Source organism: Ictidomys tridecemlineatus, chromosome 1 (assembly GCF_052094955.1).
Source record: "Ictidomys tridecemlineatus isolate mIctTri1 chromosome 1, mIctTri1.hap1, whole genome shotgun sequence".
Taxonomy (NCBI): domain Eukaryota; kingdom Metazoa; phylum Chordata; class Mammalia; order Rodentia; family Sciuridae; genus Ictidomys; species Ictidomys tridecemlineatus.
The window spans coordinates 188,121,377-188,141,545 of NC_135477.1; the positions used below are offsets into that span (position 1 = coordinate 188,121,377).

The 20,169-nt window shown below is 46.8% G+C and overlaps 1 protein-coding gene and 1 long non-coding RNA gene across 18 annotated transcripts in view; one reads left to right on the top strand and one right to left on the bottom strand.

Annotated features, from left to right (window-relative positions):
* Positions 1-20,169, bottom strand: part of LOC101975474 (uncharacterized) — a 76,648-nt gene that overhangs the window by 24,102 nt on the left and 32,377 nt on the right. For 6 of the 17 annotated variants that reach the window (XM_078053211.1, XM_078053228.1, XM_078053224.1 and 3 more), the window contains exon 1: positions 1,725-1,909. The exons of the other annotated variants lie outside the window; for them this stretch is intronic. The gene's annotated coding sequence lies outside the window, so the exon portion shown is untranslated. Of the gene's footprint in view, positions 1-1,724; positions 1,910-20,169 lie in introns of those variants that run through there. 17 annotated transcript variants of the gene reach the window in all.
* Positions 1,432-18,354, top strand: LOC144378638 (uncharacterized). Its single transcript, XR_013440553.1, has 4 exons — positions 1,432-3,044; positions 4,457-4,554; positions 16,388-16,476; positions 16,825-18,354. It is a non-coding gene; the product is annotated as an uncharacterized LOC144378638 (long non-coding RNA).

The following is a 20,169-nucleotide window of genomic DNA, read 5'->3' on the forward strand; positions in this document are numbered from 1 at the left end:
GTAGAGCAGGAATCGAGGCATTTGCAAGATGTAGCACAGCCACAGCTGTGACAATCAGCATTACATCCTAGGGCAGAAGGTCCCTCCCTCAGTTCCTCATTAGTTGAGGACTTGGGGCAGGCAGTGTCCTCTGAATGTCAGCTAGGTTTTACTGTCTCCTATTGGGTTAAAGAAATGCACCTTTTCTTGCCCCACCTCCCTCTGTTCTCTGTGGCAGGAAGGTCTTCTTGGGGTGAATGTATTTCAGCACAGACACAGTTCTTACTTCTGTACCTAGTTAGTATTTTGAAGCAGAAGATTTCTACTTCTGTTGGTTCAGACTGCCTCTTGCATCTCCTCCCTTGTCAAGGGCTGTTCAGATTCATGGACTTTGATCTTCCACATCCACAGGCTGTGGTGCTGTTGGGTGTCAACAGCTTCTAACCTTCCATTTTGCTCTACTTCCCCTTAGGCTACCTTTCTTCCATTCCAATTTTACATTTAAAGCTAAATACTATATTCTGAAAATAAACCCCTGGACTTTATTTCTCCTATGGTGCAGCTGACATCTGGGAATGCTGGTAGAGAACTGGAATTTTAGGGTTTTACTACCAGCCTGAGGAGAAGCAAGGCTACAAAATGGAAAATGGATTTGAGACCCTACTTTCTGCACATTTGGAAGTCTATGGGGGAGCCCAGGTTACTACTAGCAAGTAAGGGGGGGGAGAATGGGACACTCCGAACACACCTGGGGATCCCCAACACTCTGCAGTGCTTGTGGTAGGTCAAAATGGAAACTTAGCATCGTAAGAGCTCACAGGCTATGGTTTTGCACACGGACATGCAGAAGTTCTACCTACTGACTTTTAAACAGAGGTCTTGCAGGACTCTCAGTAGCAGAAGCAGAAAACAAAGTAAGTAGAACCAAAGAACTCTCTTTGAGGTTTAGTGCAGTAAAAGTCCCTAAGCTTTTTGAGCTAAGAATCCCTAGGTTGTTCACAAGTTTAAACCGACACAGCGGGGGTAATGGGGGGGGGGGGTAAAATGCAACCTCCAATAGCATTGGACCAACGCCCACCAACGCCCAGGCGTCGATGTACCCCAAACTTGTTTATGTGTAAAAGGAAAAGCCGCAGGGCAGGCTTGGGAGGCCGAGGCAGGAGTTCAAAGCCAGCCTCAGCAATGGCGAAGCGCTAAGCAACTCAGTGAGACCCTGTCTCTAAAATACAAAATAAGGCTGGGATGTGGCTCAGTGGTCAAGTGCCTTGGAGTTCAATTCTTGGTACGAGAAAAACAAAAAAGGAAAGGCCCTGTTGAGTCCGGGGCTCGGACCGCGGGGTTGTCCCTGAGCACCTGGCGCCACTAATGCGTGCTGCTCCCAGATCTCGCGTCCTCGCCCTCATTTCCCGCGACGTGCTCCCCGCGCACTCTGGAGCGGCTGCAGGAGCTGCCCAGGGATGACCTATAGGGAGGTCGTCAATAGGGAGGGGACAGGACGACAGGCCGCGGCCGGCCTATCCCGCAGGCCTGGCTGACAGGGTACCAGAGCGACCCGCCGGAAGCGACTCAGCTCCACACTGTGCAGTTGACCTCGGGGACCCTCCGTCTAGCCCACCCGGTGGGTCGGGGGACAGGCCTAGAGCCACCGCCGGCCGGGTCTCGGCCTTATGCTCCGCAGCTCCTGGGGAGGCCGGGTCCCTAGGGCGGTACTGGGCGGCGTCCGCCAGTCCTGGCCGCACACTCACCGTCTGCGGACTGCACGGTCACACGACGTGGGACCTCACGGGGCTGGGGGCAGGGGAACGGTGGCGCGCGGCGGCTAGAGATGCGGAGCAGAGGACGCGGGGCCTGCGGAGGAGGGAGCCAAGCGGGCGAGGAAGAAAAGCCCGGGAGACCGCGGAAGCCCGCCCTCGCCCTCCGTCTGCGCGCCTGATTGGACAGCTCCGCCCCGGCGCCCTGACCGACGGGTCAAAGCAGCCTTGAGTGACAACTAATGTCATCCAATCCCTGACTGCCATAGGCCATTGTGACAGGCTGTTGGTCCAGCCCTTTTCAGGCAGGACTTCCTCCCGGTGTCCCGACCTGACTGGCAGAAAAACGTTTGTCTTTCGCCTGGTGTGGAAGGCGACGTCTAGGCAGGACGAACGAGGGCCAGCGGGGCGTAGAAACAGGAGCTGTTCACGCCGGTAGTGGGGGACATAGAAGGGCCAGTGGTCGGCTTTCAGAGTACAGATTTTGGTTGAAATGTAAAATGACAGGACGTAGGAAAGCAGCTGGAGGGGAGAGCTGGGGGGAAGGTACCGGCAGGTCCCGGGGTGAAAACCCAGGCCCCGGACGAACGGGAGAAGGACGCCCCCACTAATCACCCGCGCTAGTGCAGAACAGGTGTAAAGTGACCAGGCAGTGGGGCCGATGGCCCTCAGCCACACCTGCAAGCCAACCCGGAGGCTGTCAGTGCGCACCAGCAAGCCTGTTCTAGACGTGAAGACCCCAGGCGCCCCGGGGGGACCGCCTCCCGCCAGCCCCCATGCCCCAGGGGTGGGTGGAAGGGGGTGAACCAGATGGAAGTTACCGGAAGGCGCGGGGGAGTAGGAGGAGTGTTCTTTTTTCTTTCTTTTTACTTGTTAGCTATACATGACAGTGGGATGTATTTTAACCTATTGAACATATATGGAGTAGAACTTACCATACTTCTGGTTGTACGTGATGTGTGATTACAGGGTTGTGTATTCACATATGCACGTACGAAAGTTACATCCGAGTCATTCTACCATCTTTCCTCTTCTCATCCCCCTCCATTCCCTTCATTTCTCAAGAATGCCTTTTCAATATCCAATTTACATAGCTTTTGCTCCAGGCGCTGCCCAGAACCGTATATAAACTCCTAAGCTGACACACCAAAATGGGTTTTTCTGCTATCAGGCCCCCTCCTGCATGGCAGGAGTTCTATCTCTTCTTTTTTTTTTTTTTTTTTTTTTAATATTTATTTTTTAGTTCTCGGCGAACACAACATCTTTGTTTGTATGTGGTGCTGAGGATTGAACCCAGGCCGCACGCATCGCCAGGTGAGCATGCTACCACTTGAGCCACATCCCCAGCCCTCTTCTTTAAATAAATCCAGCTCCCTTCACTCTTTATCTCAAAACTCTCACCATCACCTGTGTAGCAGTGGTCCACTTTATGCTTTGAATGTTACAACCCTTGCTGCTCTGCCACTGCGAATTGTTTTCCTGTTGGTGGTGGTGCTGGGATTGAACTCGGGGCCTTATACCTGCAAGGCGGTGGTGCACACTTGTGATCCTAGTGGCTCAGGAGGCTGAGGCAGAAGGATCCTGAGTTCAAAGCCAGCTTCAGCAAAAAAAGCAAGTTGCTAAGCATCTCAGTGAGACCCTGTCTCTAAATAAAAAACAAAATAGGGCTGGCTTAAGGTCCTTGCTTAGCATATGAATGGCCATTTTAAGTGACAGCTGCCACCTTAAAGTTTTTCACTTTCCTGCCCAAGGGCCTTTCTGAGAAAGGCTCACCACTCCCTCAGACCAACCTAACCCTTCACTGCCAGCATTCTTTTTTTTTTTTTCAATTTTTTTTATTAGTTGCTCAAAACATTACAATGATCTTGACATATCATACATTTGATTCAAATGGGGTGCGTAATTCTTTCCTACCCAAGGGTGATCACCACTCCCTCATACCTACCCCACTTATAACCGCTGGCATTGGGACCCTCCCAGATGGCCCTTATTTGTCAGCTCTGATGAATAAACTTTCGTGTGTGTCTCTGCCTGGTCTCTTTCATTTTTCACTTTCCCGTCACATGTCCCTCGCCTTCCTTTTCAACTGGGGAGGTGGCTCTGTGGTTGAGTGCCCCAGACTTCAATACCCTGTACCCTCACTGGGAAAAAAAAAACACAAAACCTCAGACTAAAGGACACAACCAATAGCCTTGGTACTTTGTCAATGCCTGTTTAACATAGATTTGGATCAATGCTAATACTGTAACAGTGGTCCACTTTCTGCTTTGAATACAGCCCTTGATGCTCTGCCACAGTGACTGATTTTTTCAATAATGTTTTTTCTCTTCCTCTCCCTGCTCCTCCCAAATCTCTCCCCCTCTCTAATTTCAGTGAAAGCAGGATTACCTTTTTTTTTTTTTCCCATCCTAGGCAGAGGGGTCTGTCCTCAAGTACACACCACCATAGAAACAAAGTACCCCAGACTTTGGGGATTGAAAGATATGGAAAATGAATTCAAAGACATTTTCCCTAAGCTTTTGTCTCACACTTGACCAGCACATGATCCCCTCCCCCTTCAAAAAAAATGGGTCACCTGACCCCAATACAATAAGCCCTAGGAAATTTCCCATTGGAATTCCTGTCCCACCCTAATGCATGAGCAAGATGCAAATACAATAAACCCCAGAAATTGTCCTCCTGTCCCACCCTGAACAAAGCCTATATAACCCAGACCCTTGCTTTAGCCCACAGGCATTTTCTGCCCTGAAAATGAGACACACCAAGGTTTCACCAATTGACTTCACTGCTGATTCCTGAAAAAAGAAAAGCCTGCTGATCCAAGGTTTGCTTCCCATCTCCCACCAGCATCCTGTGTGTGTCCTTTGTGCTCACAGGGATGGCATCAGAGGATAGCAGAGATGCCGGGCATGGTGGTGCATGCCTGCAATCCCAGCAGCTCAGAAGCCAGACTTGGCAAAGGCTAGGCGCTCAGAACTATGACTATCTCTCAAATTAACAAGTGAATTAAAACTCCAGACAGAAAACATGAGGAATGTAGCCTTTCAGTCACCTCTTTAAAAGCTCCCTTTCTCCTGATGGGCAGAATCACAGCCTCTGGGACAGAAGTCCCATGTGTTTGTTCTTTGCTAGCAAAACAAAAAAACTTTCTCTGTCCTTCTCAAAACTGTGTCCTCATTACTGGTTTGGCATTGAGGACAAAGACCAAAATCTTGGCAACAATACCACAAAACAATATAAGCCGCTGTTCTAGCAAACCCAAAGTGGTTTTCCTACTCTGTGGGCCCCTTCTGCATCTCAGGAGTTTTCTCTCTTCTTGTAATGGAAATTTGGTCCTTGTCCCCAATGTCAATTCATGCCAATAATGGGACACGGTTTTGAGAAAAAAGGAAAAGAAGATTTATTGCTTTCCTAGCAAAGGAGAAACTGTGATTCTGCCCCTCAGGAAGAACAAGGGACATTTACAAGGAGCTATTCAAAGGCTATGCCCTGAAAGTAGCTGTGCCCTGATGGTGTGTCAGAATTCACTTGTTAATTTGGAATGTTTTAACTCTCAAGGTCCTCTGGCAGACATCTCCTTCCTCTGGAGCATGAATAACTGAAGGCAATTTTAACTTTTATCCCTAGGTTAGGGGACAAGAAAAAATGGGAGAGAGAGAAAAGGAAAACAAAAACACATATCTTCAAAAATAAGCCCTTGCCGGGAGCAGTAGCACACATCTGTAATCCCAGGTGCTTGGGAGCCTGAGGCAGGAGGATCACAAGTTCAAAGCTAGCCTTAGCAAGATGCTAAGCAATTCAGTGAGACCCTGTCTCTAAATAAAATTCAAAAAAGGGTTGGAAATGTGGCTCCATAGATGAGTGTCCCTGAGTTCAATCCACAGTACCCCCCCCAAATAAATAAAGTTTTAAAAATAAGCCCTTATTCAAATAGCCGTCATTCAGAGCTATATTCAAAAGGTGAAGTGGACCACTGTTACATTCTCAAGTAAATACTAGTCTGTTTTCTCTTCTCTTCCATTATTGTCCATGCATTTCATTCTTCATATTTGTAAGACAAGAACCCAGAAGAAAATTGGTGACATGGGGAATGTCAATGAGCCAATGAAGAACTGTAAAGGATTTTGCAATCTAGGAGATAAAGCACTGGTTGTGCCCAATCTCTTGGCCCCTGATCTCTCAAGTCTGTCATTAAAGCAAACCCTCAATTCTTGTGTACCTAGTGACCAGTCTTTTGACCTGAACAGGAGCGTATGTTTCCCACATAAGCAATAAGAGAATTGTTGTAAAATCTCAAATCTCATTACTTTTTTTTTCTTGTGCCAGAAATTGAACTCAGGGGCACCTGGCCATGAGCCACATCCCCAGCCCTATTTTGAATTTTATTTAGAGACAAGGTCTCATTGAGTTGCTTACACCTCGCCATTCCTGCTGAGGCTGACTTTGAACTGGTAATCCTCCTGTCTCAGCCTCTTGAGCCACTGGGATTAGAGGCATGTGTCACTGCACTCAGCACGATTATGATTTCTTTAATATAACACATGCAAAGCATTATTATAATACTCAATACAAGGATGTATACTACTATTAACCATTTGTATTAGTGGTACTGAAACCAAAGTTTTGAGATGAGACTAGATTCCATGCTTTGCCAACTTCCTTCTGGGTTCTTCTCTCACAAACTTGAAGAATAAAATTCACAGACAATAAAAGGAAAGAGAAGGCCTTACTTGAGAAGAGAGAGAACTCCCACAAGTGGGAGGGGTTGACAGCAGGAAACCCCGGTGGGGCTGCTAGCCTTGGGCTTTCTGTGTGGAAGAAAAGAACCCTAAGGAAGGAAATCAAGAGAAAGGGGAGGTAACTACACCGTACCCCAGGTTTATTCTGGGTAAACCTGTGGCGGGGACGCAGGGGAGACAGAGATCTGTCTTCCACTTACAACCTGGAGTAGATATTGAGGAGTGGGGGACATTTTTATAATCAGGCCACTGACAGGAGGTTGCCAGAGAAGGATCCTTTTGGTTGGCACTTCTGTTTTTTGAGGTGGTCACTGTTCTGTGTCAACCAGTGTATTCAGGATTCCAGTCCCAGGCAACAATTTCCTTGTTTAGCATGACGATGTGCCAAAGCCAATGTCTCAGCTTGGCACCAGAATCACGAGCCACCACACATTCTTTATTCCCGCTCTCACACCGCCTCCACACAGGTCCAGGGGCAATTCGCGTTCTGCCGTCTGCCCGCACAATTCACCTACTCCACGAGGCTATCTCCAAATCCCATTTTAATCTCAATGGGAACAAGCAGCAGAAATACCCTAATCCCAGCAATAATCTTCAATCTCCAACTTCCCTAAAACCCATTATCTTAAACTGGCAACGCCTTAAACTCAAGGAGCCGGTTACTTCCTCAAACCTGATCAGCTCTAAACCCGGATCCGCCTTGGTCCTTGAGCAAGGTCACCTTATTAAAGCATGCATGCAATGTCCCATCAAATGTCCTCTAAGCAGCATGGGGTACGCTTGGCAAGGAAATTTCTTTTTTTTTTTTTGGTTTATTGTACATGCTTTATTAAAACGGTACTTGTATTTACAGTATCTGCAGAAAGAGTCCCTTCCAAGGTACTCTCACACACCCAGACACACCCACACAGACATCCACACCACGACCATGCACCCACACAAGTGAGATGTGAGGGTCAGACTCCTGAAATTAGGCAGCTGTTGGGGATAAGAGTTGTTGATTTTTTTTTTTTAAAGAGAAAAGCACGGGGGGAATGCATTTGGCCATGACATTGCTAATTAAATTTGTGTATATTAACATTTATGGCAGTTAACACTGAATATTCCTTTTACATTCTATATACACAGAATGACATCAAGGTTTTGTGATCAACAGAATACTCCAACTTCAGTCTCAATGCTGCTTGTAGTGACTTCTGAATTCATATAGGGGCTTACCCTAAAAATAATTCAAGTCTATGGACATGAAATAAGGCACAATTAATATTGATTTGACCTAGGGGAAAGAAGGAAAGGAATAAAACCGGTTTCAAATTATCTTAATTGGGAAACTGCTTTGACTTTAACCCACTTAAATCCATTCTAAGTTCCAAAGATTTCTTAGAAATGTTTTTTTCTTTTCCCTGACAAAGCCCAAAAAGAAAAGTTTGGGAATTCACATTTTCATGTTTCAGTAGCCAAAACTACTCAACTCAATGTGTAACTGCCCCCTCCTCTGCTCAGGGCTCCTCCCTCCTCAATGCCTGAATAAAAACGCAGCATGAAATAGGAGTCCCTTTGGCAAGGAAATTTCGATGTGTCATTCCTACTTGGTAATGGCCCTCAGCAACGATGGAGTATTGTCTAGAGCTAAGTCAGATGACTGTGAGGTAACTCTTGTTCTAAGGTGAAGGATGGTTCAAAATGGCATTGTCAAGTGTGACCTGACATTCCTGCCTCTGTCTTTTCCTTTGATAAGAAAGCAGTGATGGGAGAAGGGCACCATGCATCCTAAACTGCTTCCCAGTGGGAGGGGGCATGGTTCAGAATTCTTGTAGGCACCATATTAAGCAGTTCTAGTGGAGCTCAGCAGGGGATGTTCTGGATTCTGGTGAGCAGAGGCATGGATGTTCCTCTGTAAAAAGGAGGAAAAAGACAGAACAGGGAGGACCAATGGCAAGGCCAATGATCAGAGAGAATGGAGAAAAGGGGGTAGGCCAGTTCCTGTCCAGTGGGCAAGTAAACAGATGAAGACTTATCTTCCAACCAGTGTGATGATGTGCGCCTATAATCCCATCAGCTCAGGAGGCTGAGACAGGAGGATCCCAAGTTCAAAACCAGTCTCAGCAATGGCAAGGTGCTAAGCAACTCAGTGAGACCCTGTCTCTAAATAAAATACAAAATAGGGCTGGGGATGTGGCTCAGTGGTTGAGTGTCCCTGAATTCAATCACCAATACACCCCACGCCCCAAAAAATCTTTCCATATAGGAAGAAGATTCCCTGACTAGAGTCAAGGTAGGCAAAGAGGTGATAGAAGAAAACTCCTATTAGCTAGAGGCAGGGTATTGTAGGGAAATTTTAATATGAGTGTGGTGAGTGGCCATTATGGGCTAGGAGGCTTCCTACTCTGTTGAAAGATGATGTGAGAACAGTACCTTACAAGCTGTATTTAGCGCGCAAGCCATTTCAATAGGCCTTTTTAAAATATCCAGGCCAGAAAAAGAAGGCACATTGCCAACAGGATACATCAGTGGATGCAGATCACAAGCAAATGTTAATGATATTGAGTACATACACTGACTCAGAGTGCTTATGACCTTGACTACACACTAAAAACAGCCTGCTGGAAATCTCCAGAGGGAGCCAAACATTGGCCATTTGGGGCCTGCCCAGGGATCTACCTCTTTAAGATTCCTCCCAGTGCAACCTAGCATGTGAGGTCTTCCTCAATGATCCCTTAGCAGTGAGGGCAGAGGCCTGCATCCGCAGACCACAACAGTAATATAAGCTGCAACAAAATACAATTAGGAGGAATACACCACCCCTTATTGTCACCAAGAGCCACCTCCAGGTGGTGCCTAAACCAGCCCACCATTCCCACAAAGGATCACCACCAGTAGCTGCTGTATGGCTGTTTCTTCAGAAGTCACATGTGCCAAAGCTATACTAATGTTCTGTGGTGATCTGACATGTATACACAGCATTCAGTACCAAGCATGGCAAACCCCCGCCCCTGCTGTGTTGCTGTTAACAAACCAAGTGCCATGCGATTTTGCAGCACAACTTTATGTATTTCATGCATTTATTTATTTACCAGAGAGAGCCTAGTTTGTATGATTTAAGGCTCCGGCTGGGGCTGGATGCTCACTAACCCACAGGTTATGTACCCTCTCTAAACACCACAGTAGTGAGCCCCTTAGCTCTACATTTTCAGCTGGGATCCAGGCCATTCCATCCCAAATAGAGTACCCAAACATGAGTAAGAGGCACTAAGTTGTTCTCTGACTGACGTCCCAATAGGTGCCTTAGTTTCATCCCATGTTGAAGTAGCAGCAAAAGCCTCTTCCAGCCATGTCAATTGTGAAGGGATGTGGTTTCAATAACCAGGGAAGTTCAGCAGGAGAACCCAAGGGCCTTTGTGTGCATACCCGGCAGGCAGAGGTGTTTGCTACTCTGGCATAGCTGTGTGCCCAGTTCACAATGGTGTTGGGAGGACACACCTACATAAGAAAGGACAAAGTAGTTACAGGTAAAGTCATGTCCACCTGTGAGAATGCATGCCAGCTTTGCATCCCTGAAAATCACAGTGGCCGCCCACTTCCCTGGGTAGTGAGACCACACTCGTACAGTGTGGACCTGAACTTCAGCAGGCCCTATGTGCACCAGCACCTGGGAATCCATCACTGGCCAGAGGGAAATATCAAAAGTGTCCTTCACAATCTGTTTTCCATTTACAGAACACAGACAAGTCACAGGTATGGGGATGCTTTCACTAGGCACCCATGGCGTCACAAGGAGCTCACTCTCCAAACCTTTTTCCCAGGGGGCTAACAGGGCTACCCAGTGGAGGTAGGGGCCTTTATTGTCCAGAGCCATGTCCACTCCATAGTTGCTCCTGATTCAATCCAGTGGGAGTAGGCAAGAGAACACTCCCTCGATTCCCAAACCCAGGCTTCAACACAACATGTCACCCCAATCTGTTACCTGGATCTGTATAGGTGGCTTTGCTCACTGTACTGGGCAGTGAGCAAAGCCACCACAGAGCTGGTTCCCCTCACCAGAGATGCTCAACCTGAGCTCTCACACCTGCCCACAAATGCTGTCCCCACCTCTTCATGGAGGTGGGTGGGCTGCAGTTCTAGGTCCTTGCTTAAGCAGGACATTATACCTCTCTATCATGCCCTCAGTCTGCCGGTGGTATGGGCCTGGCAGCCTCCACTTAATCTGGAACTGAGTTGCCATTGCTGCACATCCTGACCTGTTCAGTGAGTCCCTTGATCACTTTATATTGTGATGGGCTAGCTGTTCAAGGCTGTCCAAAAGCCTTATACACCTGAATCAGTCACAGCCCACTGATTCTCTTGACACCTGAATCAGTTGGACACCTGAATCAGCCACAGCCCACTGATTCTCTTGACCATAGGGCCAGGTAAACATCAAGCCTGTAGCCATACCCACTACCATCAAGGCCAACATGGCCCCTTCTGATCTCTGTAAAGAGCCAGTGTAGTTAACCTGCCATTGTGCTATAGGGGCATCCCTGCATTACCTGGCCATTTGTGGCTCCAAGGCATGAGGACAGGGGTATTCTGAAGCACAACCACACATGCCTGGAGGCCCCCATCAAGTTAAAGGCAGATCCCACTGTTGGCTACATTCCACATGGTTTCACACCTGAATGCTGCAGCTAAGCGACCAGGCCAGGGGAAAGTAGCCACTCTAACCACTACACCCTAGCCAAAGCATCTGATCCACGATTCCTGGCCTAGTGGGGGTCAGTAACATGGACCATAGTCATGTCTTTCATGTCCTATGGCCCAAAGTTTCTGCCATCTGGCTTGACCAGAAAAAGACCAATGCTCTGCCACCCAATTTTCTACTTTCCATGTAGTAGTCCACAAAGTTCACCTCTTAAATACAGTCCGGCTATCTGTACAGAGAATCAGGGGCCTGGTTTAGCAGAGCCACCATCTATATATGTACTCAGCCCTCTGCGAGTTCTGTTCCATTCCCGTATCACACCACAAGGTGTCATATCACACCACAAGGGCTGTATAGTAACTGCAGTCAAATAAGAAGAAGTCCCTCACCCAAGAGGGCTGCTCCCCTTCCTTGAAGGGCAATGGCTCTTTTGGCTTACATTTATAAGCAGGATCTGGTGCTTTCTCAGTTGTATACTGCACTGGCCCTAGAATCTGTTGGTACTTAAGGGACAAGGGACTAGTAGACAAGGCACTCCTTTGTCCCAAATATGTCCCCCATTTTGCCAGAGTAGGTATGTGGGCTACCCCTGTCCTCAGAGTGACTGCTCAAGTCCACACCCATCCTGTCCCAGGATACGTGGTGCATACCAAAACTTCAGCAGCACCTATGATGGTCTCTGAGGCCTCAGAGCTGATGCATGCACAGGTACTAGCTGGTTCTCTATCGGGGTGCAGTAAGCCTCTGCACTCCTCCACAACTGTGGCCAGAAGTCTACTGTTCTTACAGCTGTTCACACTATTGCCACAGGTCCCACCCCATACCCTGCTGGGTTGCATGAACATCCAGCTTGAAAGGCAGAGCCAGATACACTATCTGCAGGGTCTGAGTTTTCTTAATAGCTGGTCCCCTGAGTGGCCCAAAAGTCCAGTTCACCTGCTTCAGTCCAATCCCACCATGTCCCTTTCCTCACCAGGGCATACAGAGGAAAACAAAACTGGGCCAAATTGGTAGCAAAAGCCCATGAATAATCCCAACAAGCCCATATAGACTTGCAGTTTTGCAACCATTGCCTGTCCTAGCTATGCCTGGATTTTATCAATAACAGCTTCCAGAACAATTTTTGTCTTACCTGATCAAACAACATCTAAGAACTTGACCAACAAGCCAGGACCCTGCACCTTAACAGTATTTACTGCCCAGCCATTGATCTGCAAATGGGCCACTAATGCCAGGGCTACAAGCTCTAAATCTGCAAGAGAGTCAGAAGTCAATCAATATAATCAATCAGCATAATGAAACATGTGTACATGGGCGGCTGAGTCCACCAGGCCAAGTCACTTATCACCAAACCATGGCATGTTCGGGCTATGTAAATAACTTTGTGGCAACACTTGAAATGTCCACTGCTATCTTCTCATACAAAAGCAAAATGCTCCTGGCTCTCCAGGGCAAGAACAATAGAGAAGATAACATTAGCCAGGTCCAACACATAGCTTTATGTGCCTGGCTGCAAGGTCTATTGGCCCATGAGATCATGCCCTGGGGAAGTGCTGCATGCATGGAAGGCACCACTGTATTCAGTTCTCCACAACATACAGTCCTTCTCCACGTGCCCCAGGCTTCTTCACTGGCCACATTATGGAGTTAAAGGGGCTCCGGGTGGGTCAGATTATGTTCACCTTCTCCAGTTCCAGGATAGCAGCTCCAATTTCTGCACATCCCCCTGGGTGGTGGTACTGCCTCATCATCACTGTCCCCCAGGGGTGTGGCAGGACCTGGGCCAGGTGTTTTGCATATCCTCTCATAACCCTCTTCACAACTCACACACACAGATGAAACTCCCCCACCATGGTCTGCAGCCACTATCCTTGAAGCATATCTACACCAAATTACTCTGGTATAGGAGACACTTAATCGTGTGTGCTTGGGGGGAAAATGACCTATCCCCATCAGTAAGGATACTACCTTTAACTTGATTGTTGGTCCCCCATAGCTATCAGTATGGACATATGGGCTCAAGAACTTATCAGGTTTGCACACACCAGGCTGCACTCAGCTCCCGTGTCCACCAGGGCCAATACCCTCTCTACACTGGGGACCAGTGGATAGCGAGCTCCACATGTGATCATGCACTGGGAACTGCAGCATTCAGGGAAGGCACCACTGTATTCAGTTCTCCATAATATACAGTCATTCAGGATGGGCACCTTAGATACCTCATTTCTCCTAGAAGCAGCCAAATAGTCTTTCAGTTATACAGGTCAGGCTTCTTGGGATACTAATTTATCTATGCCCACTCTGATGAGTTGCTGCTTCGGGAGTAGCTGCTTCCACAGCTCCAGAAGGACTACATTAGGCTGGTTGTCATTTACCCCTGCTGCCAGATCAGCCCTCATCTCATGCAAGACATTCTGATGGCTCTTTCTTCCTTCCTTTGTCTTGCCTCTGGCCCTCCCACTGTGCACATTTTTGGACTGCTGTCTGCTCTCAGCTTCTCCCAGGCTAGCCATCATGGTAGTAACCTCATTTAATGGGGCGACCAACATATGGGTCTTAAATAGCCATTGAGGACCCAATGTTGCAGGTGGAGCAGGCTGCAGAACCAAGTCTCTCATGCCACTGGTAAATCTTCCATCACCTGGCCCCAGGAATCAGATTAAACATCACCTGACACATATCAAGCTCCTGTTAAATCTGCTCCAAATCTGCACAGGATTGCCATTTACCCACGGTTCTGGCAGTTCTCCAGGTCAGTCCACACAGTTCATGCAGCTGCATAAAGCAAACTATCAGGCATCGATGATGGTCTCCATATCTTCAATGTTTCTATAGTTGCTGTCTCAGGATTCTAAGTGGGTGGTGATGGATGCTGGATGGTCCATTTATGGAGAGCAAACAATGCTGTCCCACAGTCACAAAGTCCATGTTGCCAAGGGCTCCCCAGGTTGCTGGCAAAATATCTTATCCAAGCCACTAATGGTGCCTGGGTGTGTGACTGATATGAGGTATGTTCTGTAACATTCAGTTGCCCCAATGCTGACCCCCAGGGGTCCAGGGCTGCTCATGTTTTATCTCTTGCTTCATGTAGAGTGTGCTCACCACGAGGGTTTCTCCACAGGCTCCTCTTCAGACTCTACCTTCCCCTCAGGGTCATGGATTGGCCTCTCCCCTTCATTACTGAAGTGTTAATGTGTTGCTCAAGGTTTCCTATTTCTCTTGGAGGGTGTGGAACTGGACAGCATCCCACAGAACCTAATGCATGTTTGCATTCAGAGTACTGAGAAAAATCCACCTCAGGGGTCCTGCTGTTTCCCAGGCAGCACTATTTTATAAGCAGGAACTCAGTTCTTGCAAAGCCTCCTCTATAATCACAGGTGAACCATCCTCTCCATCCCAACTCTCCACAGGAGCCCATGTCAATAGGACTCTGGTGACCTGTGCCAAATGACACAGATCCCCCCATCTGCTGGGTCAATGCATCTCTCATCTGAAACATCCTGCCAACTACATCAATTAGGCTAAGGCTGAAGCAGTGACTCAAGCCAGCGAAGTAGGGTTTGGGCCTCCAGCAGTTGAGAGAAGATGCAAGATGCAGCTGGGATAGTAGTCAATTCTCTCTCTCTCTCTCTCTCTCTCTCTATATATATATATATATATAATTTTATTTTATATATATATATATATAAAATCAAGGTGATTCCAGATCTTATCCTTCCTGATTTGGGCTGTTTTGAAGGGAAAGCCTGAGCTATAGAAAAGAAGGCAGTCTTCCACGGCAGCCATGTGTGGTAGGAAGGTGATGGGTACCCTGAGTATAAATGAGAATGTTCTGGTAGCCACAGGAATAAAGTTAAAACAGGTGAAATGGATTTTAATTTATTCAGTGGAATGTGTGCAAAATACTGTTTATTTAAATATGTGTTGAATTCAACGCAGTATACTTTTTATTAATGTAGTACATTTTAAATGTTTTAATTAATTAATTTAATTAGGTATATGTGACAGCAGAAATGCATTTTGATTCATTGAACATATTGCAGCATAATTTTTCATTTCTCTGATTGTACATGATGTAGTGAGTGAGTAAATTTATTTGTTGCAAATGATTTTAGAAAAATATTTTTTATGATTCATCAAATACTTAGGAATGACAACTTAGAAGTGACCTTAATACATAAGAGGTGGGGTGACTTATAGGAAACACTGATTTATGTAATTCAATGTAAAACACCTATATAAATATTGTAGTTTCCATGTCATTTTTTCAGTTGTTGATGGGCCTTTATTTTATTCATTTATTTTTATGTAGTCCTGAGAATCAAATCCAGTGCCTCACACATGCTAGGCTAGTGCTCTACCACTGAGCCACAACCTCAGCCTCTCCACCTTAATTTTTGAAAGGTAGAAAAAGATGCTGTTATTTGAAAGTACCTATTTCCTTCATTGGCTGACTTCTTTTTTCTAGATTATTTTTCACATTTTTTTTAGTGGTGCATTATAGTTGTACCAAAGGATGGGATTTGTTGTTACATATTCATGTATGTACATAATGTAACAATATAGTATGGCTGATCCCACTGCCCCCAAATCACTTCCCCCTACTTGGTTCCATTTCTCTACTGATCTTACTTTTATTTTCATGTGACCCTGCCACACACACCTTTCTTTTTCTTTTCCCTTTCCAGTTTACACATATAAGAAAAAACATGACCCTTGACCTTCTGAGTTTGGCTTATTTTGCTTAGCATAATGTTCTCAAGTACCATTTACTTTCCTACAAATGACAAAATTTCATTTTTCTCTATGGCTGAATAAAATATCATTGTGTATGTATACCACTTATTTTTGTATGTGTGTGTGTGTGTGGTGCTGGGGATTGAATCAAGGGCCTTGTGCATGTGAGCCAAGACTCTACCAACTGAGCTATATCCCTGGCCCCTTCTACACCACATTAAAAAAATAGGTAGTTGAAGTTGGACAGAATTCCTTTATTTCTTTCTTTATTTGTTTGTCTGTTTATTTATATGCAGTGTTGAGAATCAAACCCAGTGCCTCAAACATGCTAGGCAAGTGCTCTATCACTGAGCAACATCCCCAGCACTACCAGGTTTTCTTTATCCATTCATTGGGCGATGGACACCTGGGTTGGTTCTGGAGTTTGGATATTGCGAGTTGTGCTGCTATAAACATAAGGGTGCATGGACAGGTATAGTCTGATGACTTTAATTCCTCAGGATAAATACCGAAGAGTAGTACAGTTGGATCATATGGCAGTTCCATTCCTGGTCTGTTGAGGAACCTCCACACCCGATCCCACAACAATGTAAGTGTTCCTTTTTCTCCACATCAACTCTCGCATTTATTCTGAGTCTATCTGCTCCTAAGGTCAGAAACTACCTATTCCCACAGTAGTGGGCATTGATTCACTGCCAGATGCTGTCTCACAGGTCCTAACCTGGTTGGGAGACATGGGTGAAAAACTGCTAGAGTCCCACGTGGTGGGGAACAGGAGGTGCAGCCTGGAGGGTGGGACTCCAGATGAAGCAGAAAACTGGGGGGCTGCCCTCTGAGAATCAGGGAGGGTCAGAAGCACCTGATCTAGCAAGGTTCCAGGACTGGGGATGCCAAGGTTGAGGTGGTGATGGACCCATGGTTCCTTTGCCATCCCCAGGACAAAATGTTGTGGTTCCAGCACTTCCCATGTCTTCAGGGGCATCCTGCGGAGACCTTCCCAACAAGCTGACCTGGTCCAGCATGATGGACATGCAGTACAAGAACCTGGAGGAAGTTCTGCTTGGTACTGGCTGCATTCTTCCCTTGCTCGCCCCTATGAACATCTCAGCTGACAGAAATAACACCTGGCTTAGCTGCCACCTACTTCTGCTCAGTACCTGGTGGGTAATACACCTGAATGAATTAGGAAAACCTTGGCCTCAGCCTGCCCCTGGGGCACACAACCTATGATCCAGAGAGAGGCTGCTAAACAGTCCATGAATGCACCTCATCCAAGAGGAACTTGTGTGTGTGGGTGTGTATGCGTGCTACTGGTAAGGAACACAGGGCTTCAAATGTGTTGCAGGAGTCTGCCACTGAGCTGCACCTCAAGCCCAGATGACGGGACTTTTGCCCAGCTCCAACCACCATCTACCCATACTCACACCTGAGCACTCACTTTCATGACAGAATTAGGGGGAGAAAAAGACCCAATTGCTGATGCCTCCCAGTGGTGCACACATGGAGACACAGACACCAGATGCACAGGGCTGTGGAACCCCAAATGCACATGACGAGAAAATCCTGCCACCACAACAGTCCTTCAGTGAAAAGTGCAGCACAAGAAACTTTAGAACCAGCATGATAGAGCCCCAAACAGCACTAAAGACAAAACCACTGCTGATATCGACCTAAGGGCCAGAGGACATGGATGGTGTATTTCAAGTCCTGAAATAAAACAAGTGCCATCAAAGATTACTATACCCAGCAGTGATAGACTGCACAGTCAAAGGAGAAATAAAGACCTCCCAAGATATGCTCCCACCAAGGGAATTCATGAACACACACTAGCATTGCAAAGGAAGCTGAAGTGAATCCCACACCTGGGAGTGGAAGAGGATAGACTACCAAAACAAGAACATGAGAAAAAATAAATCCCAATTCAAGAGCACACATTTAATTGAGACTAGGGAAGAATCAGACATGATCAATCAGTATGCATCAAACCACAGAGATGAATAAGACAGGAAGAAGTAACAAAAGACATACAAAAAATGAGAAGAAAATCAACAAAATGACAAACCTGTGCCTTTTAATAATTGAATATAAGTTGCTATTTCTCCACTTAAAGACATCTATCTACTGCTTGAATGAATAAAAAATAAGACCTCAAAATATACTGCCTCAAGAACCTAACCTCTCCTGTAAAGATACACACAGAGTGACAGAGAATGGAAATGACAAGTCCAGCTAAGGGAGGCTGAGTCATAGAGTTGATATGAGAGAGTCAGGACCTATCAAGACTGTGAGTGTGGGCTGAGGATGTGGCTCAAGCGGTAGCGTGCTTGCCTGGCATGCGTGCGGCCCAGGTTCGATCCTTAGCACCACATACAAAGATGTTGTGTCCGTCGGAAACTAAAATAAATAAATAAATATTAAAATAAAAAAAAAAAGACTGTGAGTGGATAAAGTAGAAAACATGATAATTTGTTAAGATTTTGACTACCAAAGAAAGAAAACCAGTGACATATGATGTGTTATTTTTAAGATATAAAAAGTGTTTCTTGTTCACCATGAAGATTCACACAATTTCCACCCAGGTTATCATTGAAAACCACAATTTTCCCTCCTTGCAATTGGCATCTCAGCAGCACACTGTTTCTTTGATTGCACACTTCATGGCTATTCAATCATGCAGACCCATGTCCACTGACCCAGCTGCCTGTCATTGGGCTGTCATCCACATGGTGATGCTACTCAGTGCTGTGGAGCGGTCTCCAGACATGTGTGAGTCCCTGAGTACAGAGAATGACTTAGAGGCCTGCACTCTTTCATGCGCACCAGGGAGAAGCTGCCCCTCTCCTTCAACTGCTTCTCACATGTGCCCCTGGCCTCACCATCAGCACAATGTCTGCTGGGTGAGGTGTGAACATAAATGTGCACATCCATTATTTCCACGTGGCTCCTTTGGATGCTACCTCTTCTTCCAGCATGATGGAAAGGCTGCCCTTGTCCTGGATCAGGATATGGTTCCTGCAGTGTTATCTCAGCTGTTTATCCAAGGTTATTGACAGGCTCTGTGCAAACACCCCACACCTCTGGAGCCTGGGGGATGTGAGGACCTGTTTCCACTCACTGCCCAGGTGACACAGTCTGAGGCTAACTTGGACTCTGAGAGCAGTGCAGCCCTATGATCCTGCAGGAGCCAGGCAGGGGGAACCTTCCCACACACGTCACACTTCTGCAGGATTTCTTTTCTCTCCTTTTTTGCTTTTAATATTTTTTAGTTGCCACTGTACCGTTATTTTTATTATTTGTATGTGAGAATCGTACCTAGTGCCTTACACATGCTAGACAAGCTCTCTACCACTGAGCCACAACCCCATCCCAGGATTTCTTAATTCGAGAAGGACTGAAGTGAGGCAACAAAACAACTCCAAAGCTGTAGAGGACAAATTTACCACTATTCTCACCACCACCCCTGTGCTACTGTCCTCAGTCAGCACAGCACAGCCACAGGTGTGCTACCACCTCCTCCTTCTATTTTTCCTCCATTGTTTTCCTTAATGATCTATAAACCGAGATCACTCAGATGCCATTTCCAGAGCACACATTCTAGGTGGTCAGAACTTCATTCTCCTGGGGATCATCTTCACATTGGCCCTGATAAACTGCATTCCCACACCCTTGGTGTTTTGTCCACTCAGGTAGACAAACGAGGATGATCACAGCATCGCCCCTTCACACAGGAGGAAACCAAGTCTCTGGTGAGACACACCCATCACATGGGCCAGTGATGGAGCCAGGATCCTGTCCAGAAGTCTGTATCCTAGGGCCCATGTGTAGTCTAAGCTTCACCAAGACCAAGGCAACCCACCCCCAGGCCCTCTATATATTTCACTTTGAAACTGGGCCAAATTGGGAGCTGACAGAACTCCTCTGGGTTCTTGTCTGGCCAGGCATCCAAGATGTACTGGATGGCACTGGGGGCAGGCAGCAGAGTCTCAATCCTCACGTTCCATTTCAAATCGCCCTCCCAGGGAACCCTGGGCTGTTGGGCTGCCCTTGTTGCCAGAGGACAGGCCACCTCAACTCCCAAGCCCTTGTGACCAGGGAACACAGTCATCCAGCAGGGCTACCCATACCTCTGTGGGTGTCACCTTCCTGTTGAGACTCTTCTAGAAGGTCAGAGCCCCAAACTGTGTGCACTCAAGCAGCCAGGAAAAAGACTGTGGCAGACTTGGAACCAAGTTGCTCACTACATTTTCTCTTATGGACCCTGGGTGCTCATGAAATGTGGGGA